The sequence below is a fragment of the Balaenoptera ricei genome, chromosome 15, assembly GCF_028023285.1.
Source record: "Balaenoptera ricei isolate mBalRic1 chromosome 15, mBalRic1.hap2, whole genome shotgun sequence".
Classification (NCBI taxonomy): domain Eukaryota; kingdom Metazoa; phylum Chordata; class Mammalia; order Artiodactyla; family Balaenopteridae; genus Balaenoptera; species Balaenoptera ricei.
In genome coordinates this window covers 16,015,406-16,036,912 of record NC_082653.1, presented here as the reverse complement: position 1 = coordinate 16,036,912, position 21,507 = coordinate 16,015,406, and the positions used below count along the sequence as shown (strand labels likewise).

At 46.1% G+C, this 21,507-nt stretch overlaps 1 protein-coding gene across 3 annotated transcripts in view; it reads left to right on the top strand.

Annotated features, from left to right (window-relative positions):
- Positions 1–21,507, top strand: part of PKIG (cAMP-dependent protein kinase inhibitor gamma) — a 109,961-nt gene that overhangs the window by 73,249 nt on the left and 15,205 nt on the right. For 2 of the 3 annotated variants that reach the window (XM_059896294.1, XM_059896295.1), the window contains exon 2: positions 7,886–7,955. The gene's annotated coding sequence lies outside the window, so the exon portion shown is untranslated. Of the gene's footprint in view, positions 1–397; positions 718–7,885; positions 7,956–21,507 lie in introns of all 3 variants that reach the window. The other variant, XM_059896296.1, reaches the window with a different exon arrangement.

Here is a 21,507-nt window from a genome sequence, read left to right as displayed (position 1 = left end):
GGGAGTGTCATACCTGAGCTGTGCTTACATGGTTATTGGCGTGACATCAGTTCACTGCTTCCACTAGACCACATGCACCGTCTCCTCTGTCACTATACCTCCTTGCCTGGTAGAGAACTTGGCACATAGGTACAGAGAAGACGCATCATAGCCAAGTTTAACTGAAAGCCCACTGACCTTCTCCCTAGCTTGGCAAAAGAGAGGGAGAAGAGGAGGGGGAATCTCCTTTTTTGCCTCCCTCCCTCCTCCATCTCACCGAGACACAGCCTGCCCTGCTGCAGGGAAAGGGTGCCAGAGCCAAAGTACAAAGAAAAGCAAAAGAAGTTGTCAAATCTTGGACTCTGAGTTTCCAAGTTTCCAGATCTTGGCAGTTTAAGGGATTTTTTTTCTCTTTAAGGCCATCAGAGACCCTAACCCTCAGGAAGATGCAGTATTTAAAACTATTTGTTTGGATTAAGATCGTGGTTAACTGGAGGGTTCGTGAAGCCCCTTGGCATATCTGAGAGCTGAAGCATAACTTCCGCAGCAGCTAAGCCCTTTGAAAGTGGACCGTTGCTGCCAGGGCAGCACCCCTGGGCGTGGGCAGCAGGAGGGCCCGGGCCTCCGTCCCGGCCTCACCCAGGATCTTGAGCCCCCAGGATCTCAAGACTTTGGCTGATTAAAAAAGTCGTCCCTCTTCCTAAGGTGGTGGTGAGGAGGTGATCTTCTGGAAGGAAGGTACCTGGTTTGGGTTTTTATTTTTGTTTAAATTCGAATGCTTATCCAGTCTGTCGCGCTCTCTAGTTTCCTGCCTGGCCTTTGGCCCCTGTGGGCACTTGCATTTGTGGCCCCCGGGCTGGTTGGTGTCCCCAGTCCCTGTCACTCTAGACAGTCTAGGGTTCGAGGAGAAGTTGAGCCATCTCAGCCCAGATTACCCCCCTCACAGAGCGTGCTTCTCTTCTGAAAAGTGGGAGGTCACAATTATACCTACCTCAGGTGCCATGAGGACAAAGCAGGATAAGGCTCGTAATGCACTTGGTTGGTCCAAAAATACATGCTCAGGATTAGCTGCGTTATGGTTTCCAGAAAGAGAAAGTTAGCTGACGTCACAGGCACCTGCCCCCTCAGTCACAGCATGGCATTTGCGTGAGGAGCCTGAAGTTATCTCTGAACTCCCCTGTTTCGACCCCCCATCCCCTACTGGGCCCTGGACCTGCCACACTGGCTCTTTAATCCAAGCCTCAGCAGTGTTTCCTGTCACCCACTTAAGTGATGAGGCCAAAAGCTGAAGTGGGCGCTGTTCTCTTGGGACCCAAGGTCCCTGGCCCAGCCACTGAAGGGAAAAGCTGGTGGCAGGTGTTACTTTCTGAGTGTGACAAGCGGCTGAGCTCACCCAGTTCACTTTGCTGAGTGCTTTCAGGAGGGACCAGAAGTGATTCCTAAGTGGAGACAGACGTGGAAAATCTAAGGTTCTTGGAAACAAGTCATTAATCACGACCCAAGGCTGAGCTCACTACCTCCTGGAAATCTTTCAGAAATGCCTCATGAAAACTTTGAAAACTGCCCCTTCAAAGAGTGGTTTCTTTGGAAGTTGCAGTCAGCTGCCGTGCTGAGCCATTCCAAATCACAGATGAAAACACATCCGCCCTGACCGGAGGAGGCCAGCGTTTCCTAACTTCAAAAGAAGTCTCTAATCTTCCAAGAAATTGCTAGTCTTCAACTTGGCTCTTCTGAACTGAATAATGGACCTTCAAGGCACTAAAGAAATGAAGTATTTGGTTGCTAATGCGTTCTTATTATGTCCCAGGGAGCTAGGTCAGTAATTACGTTTAGTACTTTATGGCTGTGGTCTCTGACGTTCAGTAAACCTGCTGAGGGCTGATGGGTACCAAGCACGAGGCTAGAGGAACAGGCTGATTAAGAGACAGCCTCTGGTCTGGTGCAGCTCGCAGGGCATCGCGAGGACAGGTGGGTGAGTGAATAATTACAGTGGGTCAGCAGCAGGTGGGCGGAGGTCGTGGTCTTGAGCTGGGTTGAATACCCCCACGCTCCCCTCCATTTCCTGACGCCCAGAGCTTTGCCGGCACTCGCATTAGGGGGAAATGAGAGCCTCTCCTGCCGAAGCATTCACCCCCAGCACCTTCCTATCCCCCTCGGCTTCAGAGGAGAGAAAGGAGCTCGTCACAAGATGCAGCAGCCCCGCCTTAGAGGACCCGGAATCTGCGATCCCATGTTCAGTAAGGAATTCTAGGGATGGGTGGTTCTGTCGTCTAAAATCACCACTAAGTTTTCTGTTGGTTTGTTTTTATAACATTTATATTGTGGCTTTTTTTTTTTTTCAGTTTACAAAATTGGAACATGTTCATGGAAGGAAAAGCGAGACAGTGCAGAAAAACATACTTAAATCATCACCCAGTGATTTCACTTCTCTGACTTTCAAATAAGGCATGGCGAGGTCAAGGGGCATGACCGTTTTTAGATCTCTGATACATGTTCCTGGTTTGCCACTGGAAAGTTTCAGCCTGTATAAGCTCCCATGAGCATCCCCTCACCCACACACTGGCTGCATCTGGAGTTTAGCTCGTTTTAATTTCTCCCTAGGCAGAGTCCCTGTTTGCGTATCTCAGAGGTGCTCGTGTTCTGTGTTGCGGTCCCCGCGGGGGAAGAAACCACTATCTGCGCTTGGTTAGGGGCCCTGGCTTTCCTTTGTACTCTCCTGTATGTATGTGTGAATTCACCCATTGTAAAGAGCCCTTTGTGTTTTCGGTGTTATGCAAGGTGCTATGGGCAATACCAAGGTAAGTAAGACTTATAAGTAGCTCGCAGCCTGATAGGTAAAAAAAGACTCGATGACTCTTAACACGTGTGATTATGTGCCCCAAGAGAGGGACAGTGCTGTGGAAAGCCTGAGAGAGTAGCGATTAAGCCGAGGCTTCGGTTCCCTTCAGTAAATCTTTCATGTATTCAGCCAGTGTTTGTTGAGCACCTCATATCTGCTAGGCACTGGGCAAGGCGGTGGGTGGACACTGCTCCACAGAACACGCATGGTCCTTCCTCACATGAAGCTTCCAGGGACTAGTGGTGGTGTTATGAAATAAACAGGATGAGTGATGGGTGCGGAGGAGAGTGTAGTTGGGGCAGGTTTGCCTGAAGAGGTGGTGTTTAAACCAAGATAAGGAGTCAGTTATGCCTAGGAGTTGGGGGAGAGGGTGCTGGGGGTGGGAAAGAATACTCCAGGTAGGGAGAGGTACACAGGTGAAAGGCCCAAGGCAGGAAAGCCTGTGGAATGTTGGGGAAAGTGAAAGGAGGCAGTGTGGCTAAAGCCTAGAGGGTAAAGGGAGAGAGAAGAGGGTGAAGGTTAGGATCAGGGGAAGGTTAGGAAAATGATGGAGGGGCCTGGTGATGCAGGGGATTTTCCTTCCCTTATTCAGCAGCTGTATACCAGTATATGAGCAAAATTTCTCTCTGAGTTGGCATAGAATAGTCCTCCTAGTCTGTAATTTTTTCATAAGGGGCAGGAAAGATCTGTTACTCCCAAGGGCCAATGTTTTTATTCATTGGCTTGCCTATAGTTCCCCTTTCTGATTTCACATGTGAGCTCCCTACTGGACTTGGGTTTGGAGACCTGAGTTTGTACTGCTGCTCTGTTACCAACTTGCTGTGTGACCTTAAAAGACCCTTAATTTCTCTGGGCCTCATTTTCATCCGTCAATGGGAATGATGCTGATCTGATCCCAGGGTCACTGTGAAGATCGAATAAGTATCTTAAACTGCTTTGTAAAATATGAAGTGCTGTAGACATATGAGCTATCATTATTATTTCAATGAAAGATTTCTTATCAGTGAAATAAAATAAGAGTTGAAAGTGAAGCATGCCACGAGGAAAGGGCAGAGTATACCTTCCAGGTAACCCCGAAATGGCAGATTCAGCATAGGTGGCTCTCCTTCAAGAGCTTGTTGTGAATGCTGTTCCTCTTTTCTCTTTCATTTCATCCACTGGGATAAACCATTTCCTTCCTTTCTCCTTCCAACAGAATGGGTTACAAAACAATCCATTTCACTTCTCTGGATTCCAGGACGCATTTGATATAGAAGCCAGAGCATCTGCTTGGAGGCCAAGAGAGCCTTGTGAGCAGAGATGCTGGGGTTTACTGGGCTTTGGTTCCCAGCAAACATAGATGCCCGGGTGTATATTTAATTGGGTTTGGGAAGAAAGGCAATTAAGGGCACAGAGCCACGAAAAACAGTCAACAGCGCAGAACCAGCCCACACACCACCTAAGCAGGGCAGTTTCAAGCCAAAGCTTTAGGCTTGCTTTTGGATTTTTAAAGGGGAGCATTTTTTTTTAAGTAAAAAAAAAATTTTTCCCTTAAAAAGTGACATAAATGCTTTGGAAATAAAGTGTACTTTTTTTCCCCTTTCATGAAGCTTTTTAAAAAATTTGTCTTCCAGCTATTAAAATGATAGGTTGGAAGACCTGTTCTATTTGACCAAAAGAGAAAGTGACAGTAAGTGCAGTTAACTATCCCATGTAAAGATAAATGGGTAGTGTGTGGTACCATGTTTACCAGCATTCTTTCTCTGCTCTCATTAGTTGTTGTTTTTGTTTTCTTCATTAGTTTTCCCTAAAGTGATGCATATGCTTGTTGTAGGTAAACAATTTGAAGATGTATAAAGAAAAAGTTTGTAATCTCTCCCCTCTCCCTGCTCCCCATTTCCATCCTTCTGAGATAACCACTGTAATCAGTTTGGTGTGCATCTTTCCATACCTTTCTCCAGGCTCCTATGTGAATGGATACTTTGTGTATGTATGTGGTTATTATGTTTTGTCACAAGTGTGATTGTACTTTATTATTTTGCAGTTTATTTTTCCCACTAAATAATACATCATGGGTACGTACAAATTTGATTCACTCTTAAATAACTTCAGGGCTGTAGATCTAGAGGTACCACAGTATATTCAACCATTTCTCCTTTGGCAGATACTCGAGTTATTACCATTTTTTTTTTACTAAAACTATTGTTGCGTTAAATATCTATATGTACATATCTTTCTTCACTGGTCCTTTTATTTTTATAGATTATATTTTCAAAAAATAGTATTGCTGGGTTAAAGGGTATACGTACTTGACATTTTAATAGATAAAACTATTCTACTTTACAAAGAGTTCTAATAATTTACATTCTCCCCAGCAATATATGAGTACTTCCATTTCCCTAAGTCTTTACCAGTATTAGATATTCTCTCTTCTTTCCTCCATCTCTCCCTGCTTCCATCTCTATTGTTTTATTTCTGACCAAGCTGATGGGGAAATGGTGTTTTATTTTTGTATATTCTTTACTACTAGTGAAACTGAACATTGTTTCATGTTAATTGACCGTTTCATTTTCCTCTTCTGTGAATTTCCTTTGCGCATTTTTCTTATGAATTATTTGCCTTTTTCTCAACAAGTTGTAGGAGCTCTTTATGTGTTTATGTATTAAGGATTCCATACGTGTTGCAAATATTTTTCCTAATCTATTATGTTTTTTAATTTGTTTCTGTATTTTTCTTCATAGTGTCTGGATTTCTTGCCTTGTTTAGGAATAACTTCCTCACCTCAAAGTTACATAAATATTTTCCTAAATGTTTTTCTAATACTTTTATGGTTTTAATTAATTTAATCCTGAATGTTTAATCCCTTTGGAATTTATGTTTATACATAGCAAGAGGTAGTGATCAAGCTTTTTTCTAGATGGCCAGCACCATTTATTAAATTAGCCATCTTTTCTATTTTGTGTTGAAACTCATCTTTGTCATAAATAATTTCCTTTATTGTATCTATTTCTGAACTTGCTATTCTAATCCACAACTTATTTGTCTATTCTTATGTTAATACTGTATCTTTTTATTATAATGTCTTTACAGTAAATTTTTCTTGTAAGACAGATCCCCTATTTATTTTTTATAATTATCTTTACTATTTCTTGGCTAATTTTCTTGAATACTTATTATTCCATATGAACTCTAAAGTAATTTTTTTTTTTTAATAAATTTATTTATTTATTTATTTTTGGCTGTGTTGGGTCGTCGTTGCTGCACACAGGCTTTCTCTAGTTGCGGCGAGCAGGGGCTGCTCTTCGTTGCAATGTGCTGGCTTCTCATGGCGGTGGCTTCTCTTTGTTGCAGAGCACGGGCTCTAGGCACACGGGCTTCAGTAGTTGTAGCACGCCGGCTCAGTAGTTGTGGCTCGCGGGCTCTAGAGCGCAGGCTCAGTAGTTGTGGCGCACGGGCTTTGTTGCTCCGTGGCATGTGGGATCTTCCCGGACCAGGGCTTAAACCCATGTCCCCTACACTGGCAGGCGGATTCTTAACCACTGTGCCACCAGGGAATTCCTAAAGTAATTTTTTTTAATTCACCCATCCAAAAAGACCTAATGGTATTCCTATTGGAATTTAATTAAAATTATGTAGTCACTTGAGAAGGATGGCATTTTTGGATAATTAGGCTTTTCTACCCAGGAGCACGCTAACTGGTTTGGAACTTATGCATTCTATTTCTATATTTTGTTGCTTTTACCTTTAGAATTTCTATATGCATCATGGGTGTATTATCTAAAATTAAACAGTATTTCTGCGTTTGCCCTGAATAATCAAAAACTTTACCACATTTAACTCTGATTTCTCTTCCATCTTCAATGTTATTATTGTCAAACATGTAATATTGTCAATATTGTCAAATACGTTTTTACCTCCTCATTTAGCTTTGTTTCACTCAATCAGTACTTCTTTAAATTTACCAATATACTTACTAATTTTGCTCACTGTTGATTCTAAAATCTCACTTATTTTCTGTGTTCAGCTTCTCTTCTGTTGGAGAATGTTTTTGGAGTTTGTCGATGGTAAACTTGCTCAGTCAGTTTTTGTCTGAAAATGTCTTTTGCCCGCACTGTTGATATTTTAGAATTTTAGATAGCATGTATAATGATTATGGAAGTTATGTATGCCTCTGTAAAAGTTTTCAACTCAAACAGAAATAGTTAATGTAAAAAGTGAAAGTCTTTCATTCCTTTTTCTGAGTCCCAAAGAGAGCTGCTGTTCATAGTTTGCTGTTTGCCTTTTTCTATGTAGATACAAAAATTTTGTATATACACAAATGGTGTACATTTTTCTAAGCATAAACAATCATGGTCTTTTTTTTGTTTTTTGTTTTTTTTAATTTTATTTATTTATTTATTATTTATGGCTGTGTTGGGTCTTCGTTTCTGTGCGAGGGCTTTCTCTGGTTGTGGCAAGTGGGGGCCACCCTTCATCGCGGTGCGCGGGCCTCTCACTATCGCGGCCTCTCTTGTTGCGGAGCACAAGCTCCAGACGCACAGGCTCAGTAGTTGTGGCTCACGGGCCCAGCTGCTCTGCGGCATGTGGGATCCTCCCAGACCAGGGCTCGAACCCGTGTCCCCTGCATTGGCAGGCAGATTCTCAACCACTGCGCCACCAGGGAAGCCCCATGGTCGTTTTTTTTTAAAAAGCAATAATATATACAATTTTACACTACTTTTTAACAACAGAGCATGTACAGTTTCCCATGTCAGTACGACAAAATCTCCCTCATTCTTTGTAATAGCTGTATAGTTTCTCATCACATTGATAACACCATAATTTACCTCTTTTCCTATTAACAGACATTTAAGTTGTTTCCTCTCTTATTTTTTTTTTTTTACTTTTACACAATATGTTTTACTGAACATTCTTTTACTTATGTGAGCATATTTATAGTATAAATTCCTAGATATCTGACTGATTCAAAGGATGTGTGCAGTTAATATGTTAATAGATGTTGTTAACTTGTATTCCTAAAAGACCGTTTCAATTTACAACCCTAGAGTATGTCTGGCTCTAATTTTTGTTTTTCTTCTGGTTCCTTAGAATTTCCATATTTATTAGTCAACAGTGGAAAATCTGAAGAGATGCGAGCTGGAAAAAGAAACTAAACCAGGTGGGTAGTCACATTATTCATACCACTACTGCAGCATCACGAATGTTTACCTAAATACCTTTATTTCCATTTGAAGAGGGAAAAGAAATAGATTCCAAATGAAATTAGAGAGGAATGTGGGCCCCATGAAGAGGCAGGTTGGCCCTTTTCAGAAGTTATATAACATCACTCTGCAATTTCAATCATGATTCCATTTACATAGTTTCTCTATAGCAAAAGAAAGACAATTTACTTCTGGTGGCTTAAAAGAGAATGGGTTTCTTCAGCCATCTACTTAAGCAGATGGAATCATTCACAGGAGTTATTAGCAAACCTGGGCATGATGCCAACTTTCCTGTCCACCAATTGTTTGTTGTAAAGGTATTTTCATAAAGACTAGGGCACATTTTGGGAATTTTAATACTGTGACACAGGAGCAAAAGCAGGCAAAACCCAGCCCAAAGAAACAAGTACAGCCCAGTGATCTGATGAGGAGAGATGGTGCAGGTCCGTTCCAGTTGTAAGAAAAATGCAGTTCATACAACATAGAATGGCCTGCCTGGAAGTATGGCCACCTTGGGTTAGTGTTCATATTTTTATGGTATCCAAACATTTTCTAACAGCTTCTGACCCGTGGTCCACCCACCTCCCTTGCCCCCAACTCGCCTACCCCTTTCCAGCTCCATCCTCTTGCATTAGGGCAGAATCTCCAGCCTTTAATTCTCTGTCCAAGTCCTAGTAGTCCTGGGAATTTGGGGGGTTTCCAGCTCATTTGAATTCCCTCTCATGGCCTGGCCTGGCCTGGCCTGCCTCTAACACCTCTCCTAAGATTCCTCTTCTCTGTTGGCAGAGCAAGAATCTTATCTGGCAGGCAGCTGCCCTGGGTCTGGAACTCCCCAGCTGCTTATCAGCAAGGCTTTTGGGCCTTGCCCTACAGTAGCTTCTTGAGCCACCAGGTTTGTGTCCTGTTCTGACTCAGTGCCGCTGGGAATCCCCTGGATGCATATATTTGCAGTGACTAGGATGTGGCAGTCAGCTCCCAGGACTGTTTATCTGGCCAAGATCAGAGGACCTTCTATTCCAATTGCTGTGGGAGCATTGGGTCCCAGGCACTGAACCTTGAGGGTGCTGGGGTTATATGAAGTTTAGAGCCTGGGTTTTTAAACAGGCTTCTGGGGTTCAAGATTTCCCTGTAAACATGGGTACAGTTTTGTATGCATACACACACACATGCTTTTCTAGGCAAAACGTCTGTAGCTTTCCTCAGATTCTCAAGTGTGTCTGTGACCTCTGAGTTGGAAGAATCGTTGGTCTCGAGCGCGCCTCAAGTGATGTGGGGCACTGCGTCCCCTGGGGCAGCAGCCTCCCACGTGCCAGGATATCTTGGGCGACCTCACCAAGCCTCTAGGTTTTTCTGTTCAGGGGTGAACTGGGACAAATTAGCTAATATCACTGAAGCTCAGAGCCATCTGATGGGATGTCCCAAAGTCCAGTCATGGAATTGTACCCCCAGCCCCTGTTTCATCTCACTGAGCACACTCTGCGGGTTTTTTGGTTTCTGAGTCTGCAGCTCGGAAGGGCTGCTCTGGCAGCTACGCTGACGGCAGTGGGAATAGTGTTGATAGCTAAATTTCAGTCCAGCTTACCACTGCCAAGAACAGTGTCAGATACTTTGTACACCTTATCTTATTTGATCCTGACAACTCTCCACGGAGGTTGGAACTGTTATTTTACATATGGAGAAACTGAGGCACAGAGAGACCTTGTAACTCACCAGAGACCACACAGCCAATAAGTCAGTAAGTAATACATGACCCAAGCGCATGAGCTTAACCACCAAGCTTTATGGTGAAAGTAAAGGGCATTTTTAGAAAAATAAAGCAGAAAAAATATGGGGCTGTTTAGTGTAGGGCAAACTGCCCTGTATCTTATAATAATAGTAAGAACATTGCCATGTTATACCAGATATGAAAAACTATGCACACAGCACTGATCTTAAATCATTAAGAAAAGGTTAGTGGGTAATACACTAATGCATTAGAGCAATACCTGAGAAGAATTTCTCTCCACTGTAATTCAGATAAGCGTTTTTTTGGGGTTTTTTTTTTACAGCTTTATTGAGGTATAATTCACATACCACACAGTTCACCCATTTAAAGTATACAATTCATTGGCCTTCAGTATATTCACAGAGTTGTGAATCTATCACCATAATCAGTTTTAGAACATTTTCATTGCCCCCAAAAGAAACCCTACACCCTTAACTCATCACCCTCCCAAGCCCCCAACCCTCCCCAGTCCTAGGCAACCACTAATCTGCTTTCTGTCTCCACATAAGGTTGTGATACTTAAAAGAGTAACAGTGTGGGAATCTTGGTGATCTGGAGTGAATCATTCCCTGAGGAATAATTAGACAAATGAAATTTGACTCTAATGTATTTTATAAATGGCTTTATTAGCTATGAAGCTACAAGCATGTCTTTGATATGCCCAAATTTAGGGTTGACATAGGCAAGAGACAAGTTTGTTTCTGAGTAATTTCCACTTGTCAACGTCACCTGTCAAACGGGCTCTTCTCAGCGAGTGGCTGTAAAACAATGATGGTTTCGTGGGGCCGCATTTCTCCACTGGTGGCAGAACCAGTGGTGGTTCAACATGAGATCTTTTTTCTGTCATTGGAATCCCTGGCTTGCTTCTCTGTCTGCCTGGCTCTGGTTGTCAAAGTGAAGGGCACTCATGTAGTTGCCCGTCACTCTGAAACTCAGGATAGGACCCCATCAGGCACTCAGAGGATGTACAACCACATGCTCTCTTGAACTCTTGTCACTGTAGCAGATCCACTGTGTATCTCTCCTGACTCACTCATTCATTCGTTCTTTTTGAAAACATTTATTAGGCTCTCTGCACCTGGCACTGTGGTGGGTGCTCAGTCAGTCACTCTGAAAGCTCCTCCTCCCCATTAGTACAGTACGTGGCCTTATTTGGCCCAGGTGGGCAGAGCCATTTGCACTGAGACAAGCCAGAGGGGCAGGGAGTTTGGTAACAGAACAGTTCTCTGATGGGGATGAGACAGATGCAGTATCATCCACATCGAGACAGAGCCGTCCCCAGAATGCACCCATCCTGAAGAATGTGCGAGGAGTCAGGGATGAGGAAACCCAGGTTCAAGGCCTGATTTGGTCACTAACTGCTTAGAGGACCTTGGGTGATCCACGCAACTTCTCTGAGCCACGGGCTGTCCATTATGAGGGTTAAATAATGCAGTGCCTCCCAAAGTACCTTCAGTACCAGTGCTGGGAAGAGTCTGTACTTAGTAAGTGTTGAATGAATGACTGAAGGAGTGAAGGAACATTCTGTGATTCTCAGAGCTGGAGCAGAACCCTAGCAGGTCAGGTGACCAGGTGGAGACAGGTATAAATGAAGACCAAGGAGAACCTCGCTTTCTTCTCCCAGTCAGCCCCTCTTGCCACTTTCGCCCCTTTAAGCTCGCCTTGTCCTCGGCTCCCACATCCTCTGCTTTCCTGAGCCAAAGAGAGCCTCCACCTTTGAGGCCTTGGGCCTAGGAGCCAGCCAGGCCTGGGTGTGAATCGGGGGCTCCAGTACGTCTTCGCTGTGTGTAAAAGGGATCTAATTGTGCAGGGCTACAGGGAAGCGAAAATAGGATGATATGGAAAGCATTTCTTACCATAGCTGATGCATAGCATATACACCCATAATTGGTAGCCATTTTTATTTGATTATTATCATTGTTATTTGTTTGGTCAGGAGCCAGGGCTCACATGGTGGTTTTCATCACTGGCTTGAGATTGCAAATGTTCTTCAGTTCTTATTTTGTTTGTTCATTAACGCATTCATATGGATATATTTATTGTGCATCTTCCACACGTCATGAACTGTGCTGTCTGCTGGGGATACAGTGACAAGAGAGTCAGTGTGCCTGTCCTCCTAGAACCAGTTGGGAAGGCAGATATGGGACAAGTGTATCAGCACCTGTATGGTGGTAAAGCAGGGAGCCCTTATCTTTTTTTTTTTTTAATTAAATTAATTTATTTATTTTTGGCTGCGTTGGGTCTTCGTTGCTGCGTGGGCTTTCTCTAGTTGCGGTGAGCAGGGGCTACTCTTCATTGCGGTGCACGGGCTTCTCATTGCGGTGGCTTCTCTTGTTGGGGAGCACGGGCTCCAGGCTCGCGGGCTTCAGTAGTTGTGGCACGCAGGCTCAGTAGTTGTGGCGCACGGGCTTAGTTGCTCTGCAGCATGTGGGATCTTCTGGGACCAGGGCTCAAACCCATGTCCCCTGCATTGGCAGGCAAATTCTTAACCACTGCGCCCCCAGGGAAGCCCGGGAGCCCTTATCTTTTCTGCTGGGTCAGGGAAGAGGACACTGGGCCTGGGGCCTGGCCGTCCCCTGAGGACCCAGTGCCTGGAGGTAGGGGGCAGAGGGCTGGAATACTAAACCGAGGGGCTGGAATCTTGAGCAGACTGTGGTTACGTGGGCCGAAGGCACAGGGGAATCTGTACTCTCTGCTCCAGTCGGATGGTTCCCGGCTTGCAGACATGTTGTTCTTTCTGGTTCCAAGGGAGGCTCTTACTTCATTAGTAGTCTTCTATGTTGTGTTGTGTGGATTGTGGGTTCTGCTTCTGTCCGGCGGCAGGAGGAATGGAAGGCGAACTTTGTTTCTCCTTTGGTTTAGGACGGGAGGGCCCCAACCCTGCTGGCCCTGCCTTTGGGCATACAGTGTCTGTGCCTGCCAGGGATGTGTGAAGAGACGCCCTTACTGCCCCCAGGCCTCACTCCCCCTGCACTAGACGGAGGCTCTGAGAACTGGCGTGGAGGGAAAGCGTTACAGCATTCATTTGGAAATGCCACAGAAAGGGTAAAGTCAAATAAGAGCAAAACTCCGAGTCAACTCTTGTCCTCCAGGACCCTGGAAGGTCCTGGCCACCCTCAGCCTTATCTCTCCCCACTTGCTGCACCCCAGCCCTGTGGCCTCCTTGTCCTCTTTCTGGATACCAGGCAGGCCCCACCTCTTGCATGCTGTCCCCCCTGCCTGGCCCACTTTCTCAGGTATCTGCCTGCTCTCCTCCCTTCAGGTCCCTGCACCCGTGTCCCTCTCCCAGAGAGGCTCCCTGTTCGCTCCTAGAAAACCTCACTCCCTTTGCCCTTCTTCAGTTTTCTCCGTAGCACTGTTGCCCCCTGATGTTTACTCTGTTCGTTCATTAGTATGGGTCGCTCCAATAGAATTCGAGCTTCATGAGGGCAGAGAGTCTGTTTCATTCGTTGCTGAATCCCCGGTGCCCAGTGAGCAATAAATATGAAGGACGGGAGGGAGCCATTTCCTTAAAGTTAGTGACTGGACTCCTGAGCCCCGCTCTGCCTTGTACATCTTACCGTTACAGCCCTTAATGACCACGCTTTTTGAAGATCCTTAAAGTTTTAAAAGATTCATATACAGAAGTGGTCCCTAAACTCTTTTCGCTCTCATCACATGTGTGGGCCATGACAGTCTTCCATCAGTAACAGAGGCTGACAAGGGCAGTGATATTGGCTAGTAAGCACACACCGCATTCCCCGCCTGGCATTATTAGGATCCCCGAGGGAGGCAAGGGGTATAGTTTGAAGCTGTTCCCCAGTGATTCCAGAATTCTGATATGTGCGCCCCCGCCCCCAACGCCTGGTTAAGAATTATGGGTGTTTGGGTCGACCTCCCTAACTAGACCTTGAATGTCCCTCAGGGGCCCCTGCTGTCTCACTGTTTTTGTATCTGTAGCATCTAGTCCCAAGCCTGGTACACACTGAGTGATCAGTAAAAGTTCATTGCATGAATGGATGAATGAATTGATATTATAGAGATGGTATCTTGCTTCTTTTCATTCTCCCCAGCGGCTTTGGGGCACGCTTTCTATAGACTTCTAAAGGAACTGTAGAGGGACCCCAAGCTGGAAGTAACATTAGAGATCACTCTGTTTACCCACTGCCGCGTAACACATCACCCCCAATACTTAGTGGTTTAAAACGACAGCAGTAATGTATTATCTTTCGTGCTTTTTCCTGTGGGTCAGGAATTTGGGGACAGCCCAATTGGACAATTCTGGCTTGGCTCTCCCATGCAATTGCAGATAGTGGCATGTGCTGGAACAGCTAGGGACCAGCGCAGCTAGGGGCTGCCTGCCGCATCTCTCTCCATGCCGTCTCAGGACCTTTCCATGTGGTCACTTCATGGGGCTGGTTTGGGCTTTCTCAAAGAATGGCAGCCTCAGGTATCCTACATGCAGCTCACAGCTCCAAAGACAGGTGTCCCGAGGGAGAGCCAGGTAGAAGCTGTGACACCTTTTCTAACTCCATCTTGGAAGTCATGTCTGTTGCAGTCTGTTAGTTAGAAGCAAGTCGCTATGGCCAGCTCATTCAAGAGGATACAAATTACACTTCACCTCTTGATGGGAGGAATGTCAAAGACTTTGCAGATGTGTTTCAAAAACACCACAGAGATGCCCAGCTTACCTCTTCATTATACACTTGAGACCCCCGAGGTCTGAGGGGGAAGGACCTTGCCCAGAGCCACCTGGCCTGGCATCGGCAGAGCTGGAGCTCAGTCCAGACCCTGGACCTTTGGCCAGCCTGCTTGGAAGTGATCTCACTTTCCCTTCCAGCCCTCCTTCCACATTATGACAGGGACTGCCATTCTCTGGGAACCTTGCATTTTATCTGAGCCCTCACCAAGTTTAGGTAATGTTTAAACAACAGAAGACCTGGGGAGACTCAGTAAGCCTGGTCCTCAAGCAGTAATTCTGCTGGAGTATTCTGCCTCTTTCCAGAGACCTCCATAGAAGCACAGACTTTCACAGATTGAAGAGTTTGTATCACTGTCCCAAATGCCCAGCCCCCAGCCCTACGTGAAGTGCTGACACTGCCCAGCCACAGGGGGAGATACAGCGGCTGAGTGGGTGAGGGTTTTAAAATGCGTACCCCCAAATACTTGTTTTTACAAAGTTAAATAAGAAAAATTAGAATTTGGTGGCAGAGTTGAGAGAATCAACCCAACATCACTGAAGAGATTCTTAAGATTTTAAAATTATAGCTGGAAATTCTAAACAGGATTTTGCTTAAGCTTGGGTAAAATGCATCTGGGTATATGCTTTAGCCAGCATTGTAGAATATTTTCTTAGGACTTTATTGCTTTCTTGTCCTTCCTTCAGAAATGCCTTATGATGAGGTTGGGGATAGAGGAGAAAAAAGGGGAGAAAAGGGAGTGGACAGTTTTTTTTTTGTTTTTTGTTTTTTTAATAAATTTATTTATTTTATTTATTTATTTTTGTCTGTGTTGGGTCTTCGTTGCTGTGCGCCAGCTTTCTCTAGTTGCAGCGAGCGGTGGCTACTCTTCATTGCAGTGCGCAGGCTTCTCATTGTGGTGGCTTCTCTTGTTGCAGAGCACGGGCTCTAGGCGCACGGGCTTCAGTAGTTGTGGCATGCGGGCTCAGTAGTTGTGGCTTGAGGGTTCTAGAGCGCAGGCTCAGTAGTTGTGGCGCACAGGCTTAGTTGCTCCACAGCATGTGGGATCTTCCTGGACCAGGGCTCGAACCTGTGTCCCCTGCATTGGCAGGCGGATTCTTAACCCCTGTGCCACCAGGGAAGCCCGAGTGGACAGTCTTTAACAAACCCTTACTTCCTGCTAGGCATGATGGTAATTCATTTCTACACTTCCTGGCCTAATAGTACAGGCTCACTCCTGCCCCATACTCAGTGGATAATATGACCTTGGGTAAGTACTTAGCCTCTCTATACCTCAGCTTCCTCCTCTGTAGGACAGAAATGATTAATGCTTTCTACCTCAGGGAATTGCTGTAAAATTAAATGAGATAAAGCCTGAAAGATGCTTAGCAGTGGGACTTCCCTGGTGGCACAGTGGTTAAGAATCTGCCTGCCAGTGCTGGGGACACAGGTTCAAGCCCTGGCCTGGGAAGATCCCACATGCTGCGGAGCAGTTAAACCTGTGAGCCACAACTACTGACCCCACATGCTGCAACTACTGAAGCCCGCGCAGCCTAGAGCCTATGCTCCGCAACAAGAGAAACCACCGCAATGAGAAGCCCGAACACCGCAACGAAGAGTAGGCCCCGCTCGCCGCAACTAGACAAAGCCCTCTCGCAGCAATGAAGACCCAACGCAGCCAAAAAATTATTAAAAAAAGAGATGCTTAGTGTAGCATGCAGTCAGGACTCTGTAAATGCTGGCTCTGATTATTCCCCCAAACCACCTTTCCAGGCAGTTGTCACATCACCATTTTGTAGACGAGGACTCTGTGGCTAGTGAGGTGCCCAGCTCCAGGGACAGAAGCTGAGCGACCCCAAGCCCTTGCTGTGTCACCGCACCATGCAAGACTCCAGTCGCTCAGTCGACATGCAGTAGCGGTGGGCACAGGGGCTCTGGAGGCCTCGCGACCTGTAGGGCCCCCGTGTCAGTGTCCCAGAGCAGGGCCATTTGAAAAGGCAGGGCCAGGAATCCACTTAAGAGGCTCTATAAAGAGCAGAGTGGCAGAGAATGTTCCAGGCAGAATAAACAGTCTCATGAAGGCCCTGAGGTCAGGAAGAGCTGGTTTGAGGAATTAAAGACCAAAATGGGCCAAGAAGAAAATGGAAATGAGACAAAAGGTCGCAGAAGGAGGCAGGGCCAGATCAGTGCAGGATGTCAGGGGCTGGTGTAGAGTTTGGATTTTGCCAGATGTGGAATGGAAAAGCATCAAAGGTTGAATGAAGCAGGGGAACCACATGACCCAGTGTCTGATGTGCAAACATCACACTGGCCCTTGTGGAGAACACAGACTTGGGTCGAGGGCAAGAGGGGAGCAGGGAGGTGGTGAGGAGACGCTACTAGGGGTGCAGCTGAGAAATGATGGCGACCAGGTGGTGCACGTGGAGGGGATAGGGGGCAAGTTCAGGCTCTCTTCTGCAAGTAGAAACGACAGGACCCGGTGACGGATTGGACGTGAGCAATGGCCCCAGGTTTCCAGCTTGAGCAGCCTGTACAGCGGGTGATGGCCCCAGGTTTCCAGCTTGAGCAGCCTGTACAGCGGGTGCCGGCCCTGAGCTCAGGGAGGCTGGGGGAAGCAGGCTGGTGACTGGACGTGTGAAGTTGGAAACGCGGGGGAGATGTCCAAGGGAAAGGCTAAGTAGGCTGTTAGGCTGCACATCTAGAGCTCTTAAGAGAGGCTTGGGGCTCTGTGGGAATCATCAACACAGACTATTAAGGCAAAGGGTGAGAACCCCCAGGGGGCAGATAGAGAAGAGGACAGCAGGCCTGGCCCTGGTGGGGGGGTGAGGGAGGCGTCACCAGGGTCCCTGACAGAGGTTAGGAAGTGGCCCGACAGGCCGGAGGAGGCGCAGCGGGGGTGGGGCCTGCAGGCCCTGGAGGAGAGTGGTCTGAGAAGAAGGGCGTCCATGGGGACCCTGCTGTTTCCTCCCACCTGGTGGCCTCCCAAAGCAGGACTCCCCGCCGCCTGCCCCCGGGGCTGCATGTCTCTGGCCCCGTGGGTGCAGAGGCCAAGACCCTGCCCGACTGCCTCTGAAGGAAGCCTCACTGGGGGGCCTCTCTCGGGCATCAGGTCCTGCCCTGGCAGGAGACGGGTTCCTCTCTGGCGACTTTGCTCTGGGGGTGTCCCTAAGGGACTAGATAGAGCTTGGGCCGGTCCCCAGCAGGCCGCATGTAGCCAGGACCAGCTGTCCTGCCCTTTCCCAGCTTCTGGGAATGTGCTCAGTCCGGGGCCCTGACTTCTTTACCTGCCTCAGTGCCTCTGTGGGTCTGGCTGCCCATCACAGAGAAAAGCCGCTTCCCTCTGAGTTTGAGGAATGCCAGCTCAGGAGGCCTTGGTATTTCCATCAGGTTTCCACGGCCCTTTCTTCCCTCGGAGAAGCCTTAGAAAGCATTTTCCCCACCCCTCGGGAGGCCTGTCCCAGGGCACCAAGTCCCACTCTGTGCTCTGTGTCCATTGAAAAATGGTCTGCTTTCTTATTTGTATGGTCTCTGCAAATATTTAATTTATAAAAAAGAAAAAAAAAAAAACACAGGAAATGACCTTTCTGGTATATTTGGAAAGCAATTTGGTGCTGTCATGGAATCTGCCTGAGCGATGAGGTCTAAAAGCTGCAGACTTGGAACAGACCATGTAGCTCTTGGCAGAGGTTGGGGCCTCTTCAGTTTACAGAGCTGGGGGGAGAATAAAAACAGAAGGGAGAAGACCGAGTCCCGTGGGGAAACCCGACAGCGCCCAGGGCAGGCACCTGCGAGAGCGCAGCCTCTGATCCTGGGCCACTGAGGGTCTGGGAAGTGGAACATAAGGGCTCTTCTTTTTCCTCCCAGGCATTCAGGGTCAAATACCTCACCCTGGGAAGGCCCCCAGACCTCCCGAAGATGAGGAAGGGCAAATGAGTGTCACTCTTGAGCATCGCATAGGGCCCAAACTGAGATAGGAGGTGGTATATCACTTAGACCCAGATGGGCTGTTGACTCTGCCTGGGTCACCCTCTATCCAGCTTTTCTGTAGATCTCAGCCCTAGGTCACATCCTTAAGGAGCCTTCCCTGACCATACAACCTTAACTGAACCGTCCACACACAGAGAAACCTGTTCTCTTCTTCCACAGCACTCATCACAATCCACGATGATAGATTCGTTTACCTGTTCAGTGCCTCTCTCTCTCTCTCTTTTTTTTTAATTGAAGTATAGTTGAATTACAGTATTGCAGGTGTACAGCAGAGTGATTCAGTCACATATATATATGTTCTTTTTCAGATTCTTTTCCATTATAGTATATTACAGGATACTGAATATAGTTCCCTGTGCTATACAGTAGGTCCTAGTTGGTTACCTATTTTATGTATAGTAGTGTGTACCTATTAATCCCAAATTCCAAATTTATTAATCCCAAATTCCAAATTTATCCCTCCCCCCCTTTTCCCTTTGGAAACCATAAGTTTGTTTTCTATGTCTGTGCGTCTATTTCTGTTTCATAAATAAGTTCATTTGTATCATTATTTTAGATTCCACATATAAGTGATATCATATGGTATTTTTCTCTGACTTCTCTTAGTATGATAATCTCTGGGTTCATCCATGTTGCTGCCAATGGCATTATTTCATTCTTTTTTATGGATGAGTAGTATTCCATTGTATATATGTACCCCATCTTCTTTATCCATTCATCTGTCAGTGGACATTTAGGTTGTTTCCATGTCTTGGCTATTGTGAATAGTGCTGCTGTGAACATAAGGGTGCATATATCTTTTTGAATTATAGTTTTATCTGGATATATGCCCAGGAGTGGGATTGCTGGATCATATGGTAGTTCTGTTTTTAGTTTTCTGAGGAACCTCCATACTGTTTTCCACAGTGGCTGCACCAACTTACATTCCTAGCAACAGTGTAAGAGGGTTCCTTTTTCTCCACACCATCTCCAGCATTTATTATTTGTGGGCTTTTTGATGATGGCCATACTGACTAGTGTGAGGTGATACCTCATTGTAGTTTTGATTTCCAGTGCCTTTTTCTGTTATCACATTGTAAATGTCTTTTTAGTCTCCATTGTATACCCCATACCTGGCATAGTGCCTGGCATATAAAAAGTGCCAGTAAACAGTGAGCGAATGAATGAATGAATGAAAGAAATGTCAGGACTGGAAGAGATTTAGAGATCATATTTCAACCTCATTATTCAGATGGGGAAAAGGAAGCTGTGGGCTCACCCTGCTGTAAGGAGATTGAGCCGGACCTCTTGGCCACTGTTATAATGCAGGGCTGCACAGCCTTTGCTCTCCCCTGGAATCTAGACCATCTTCTATTATTTAGTCATTCATTAAATATTCATTGGGCTTCCACTCTGTGCTAGGCCTTTCGGATATAGCAGTACACATGTCAGCCAGGGCTCCACTTTTGTGGGACTTATATTCACTCAGCACCATAAAGCACAAAAGAAAGAAGTGTAAGTTTTGGCCTTCTATGCACCACTAAACAGAGTAAAAACAAAGAAGTTGAAAGAAAGTGTCAGTAGGACAGTTTTACTGATAAGTCACCCAGTGAGAATGGACCATAGTAATGACTTATTAATCGCGCGCCTCTTCCCTTCCACACATCTTGTCCGACTCTTTCCGAGCACATTGTCCCATTGCCTTTACAAGAGCCCCCTGAGCAGGAGGTGTTATTGTGAGCCCCACGTTGCTGAGGAGGAAACTGGGATCCAGAAAAATGAAGGCAGTTGTCCAAGGTCTCCAAGCTAGTAAACAGGGATGCCGGGCTGCACGCCGGCACTAGATGCCTCCTTCCAACCGCACACCCCCTGAGAGATTTGTCCTGTCGCTGGGGACTCCCAGGGGTGCAGTAAGGTGTGGGAGGAAGAGCTCTGGACCAGGAGGTCAGACTCCTGGATCAAGAACTTTGGGCAAGTCCCTCTCCCTTTCTGAACCTCACTTTCCCGAGCTATTAATGACAGGCTTGTCTCCATGAGCTCGGGGAGCCCCTTCAGTTTGATGATTCCACAAATGGTTTTGAGATAAGTGAAAAAATTAATTAAGGTCGATCTCCAACTCATGCCTCATAACAAATAAATTTCAGATCAATCAAAGTTTTACATATGAAAAATAAAGCCATGAAAGTACAAGGAATAAGCAAGGGAGGATTCTTTACTAATCTCAGAATGGGGAAGACATTTCCAAGTATGATCCAGAACCAGGAAACCAAAAGGTAAAATATGGATCAGTTTGACTACATGAACAGAAAAAATGTGCATGCGGAGAAATGTCAGAAATAAAGTCAGAGAATAAATAACAAGTAAAAACTACTTGTAACGCCTCTGAAGGCAAAAGACTAATTGTCTTAATATTGATATATAAATAACTCCTACAGATCAGTAAGAAAAAGGGCTACAACCTAATAGAAAAATGGGCAAAAGGATTTGGATAAACAATGCACAGAAAAGGAAATACACATGGAAAGCTGCTCGGTTGCACACACAGGAGCAGTACAAGCTGAAGCAGCGGGGGACCGTTCTCACCTTTCGGGTTGGGGGGAAAAGACTGTTGATGAGAATGGTGCCGCCAAGTGCTCCTCACATACGTCCAATGGGAATTAACTGCTGTGGAGGAAAATTTGGCTCTAGTCAATTTTTAAAATTTACATATCCTTAAAAAAAATTTACATATCCTTTAATGTGGCAACTCTACTTTTTTTTTTTTTTTAAATTTTTTTATGGCTACTTTATTTATTTATTTATTTATTTTTGGCTGTGTTGGGTCCTCGGTTCGTGCGAGGGCCCTCTCCAGCTACGGCAAGTGGGGGCCACTCTTCATCGCGGTGCGGGGACCGCTCTTCATCGCGGTGCGCGGGCCTCTCACTATCGCGGCCCCTCCTGTTGCGGGGCACAGGCTCCAGACGCGCAGGCTCAGCAGTTGTGGCTCACGGGCCCAGCTGCTCCGCGGCATGTGGGATCCTCCCAGACCAGGGCTCGAACCCGTGTCCCCCGCATCAGCAGGCAGACCCTCAACCACTGCGCCACCAGGGAAGCCCCCGGCAATTCTACTTTTATGGCAAC